This window comes from Petaurus breviceps, unplaced genomic scaffold (assembly GCF_028583685.1).
Source record: "Petaurus breviceps papuanus isolate PSGF00001 unplaced genomic scaffold, PetGlider_PUasm1.0 98, whole genome shotgun sequence".
Taxonomy (NCBI): domain Eukaryota; kingdom Metazoa; phylum Chordata; class Mammalia; order Diprotodontia; family Petauridae; genus Petaurus; species Petaurus breviceps.
The window spans coordinates 48,984,106-48,985,164 of NW_027187460.1; positions in this window are offsets into that span (position 1 = coordinate 48,984,106).

Below are 1,059 nucleotides of genomic sequence, written 5' to 3' on the forward strand. Positions count from 1 at the left end.
ATTTTCAGTTTTGCTGGACTGGTGATTCTTGGCTGTAACCTGAGCTCTTTTGCATTGAAAAAAAAATTGCATTCTATTTCCTCCAATTTTTAAATGTAAAAGCTGTCAGATATTGTGCAATCCTCACTTTTCCACAATGTTTGAATTGTTTCTTTCTGACTGCTTGTAGTATTTTCTCCTTTACCTTATGGTTCTGGAATTTGGCCAAAACATTTCATAGACTTTTCAATTTAGGACCTCTTTCAGGAGGTGTCCCATAGATTCTCTCGATTTCTATTTTATCCACTGGTTCTAGTATCTCAGGGCAGTTTTCCTGCTGTGCTCTTTAAAGATTTTGTCCAGGCTCATTTTTCATCATGATTTTCTGGCAGACATATAATTCTCAGATTATCTCTCCTGAATATGTTTTCCATGTCAGTTATATTTCCATTGAGATATTTTACCTATTTTTCTAATTTTTTTATTCTTGATGTTTGGTTTTACTAATTCTTGGTGCCTCATAGAGTCATTTGCTTCAATTTGGTTGATTTTAATTTTTAGCAAACTATTTTCCTTAGTTAGTTTTTGAAACTCCTTTTCCATATGCTCAAATTTCATTTTTAGTTCACACATTTTTCTTTTTGAGGAGCTGTTTTCTTCATTGTATTGTTGTTTTCTAATTTTGCAATTTTGATTTCAAAAGAATTGTTCATTCTATCTTCTACCCGTCTAATTTTGTGTTCAAAGTTGTTTTTGAGCTCATCTATGAATGCTTTTTGTGCTTAAGACAAGTTCCCTATTGAGGCTTCATCTGTGGGTGTAGAGTCAATACTGTCTCCTCCTGAATTTAGCTCCTCTCTTTCACAATAATAGGATTCTACAGTCTTTTTCTTTGTGGTCTGTTTCTTACCCATTTTGATGCAGGGCCTTAGTGATGCCTTTCCTGTGGGGTCCCCAAGTCTTTACTGTTTAAAGTTTTGCTCTGGGTCAATAATTACTGTGTTTTCAGGGGTGGGGGGGATTGGAGTATCTGGGGTTCACTCTGACATCCTTGTCCCTGGAAGTTCAGGTAGAGGCTTT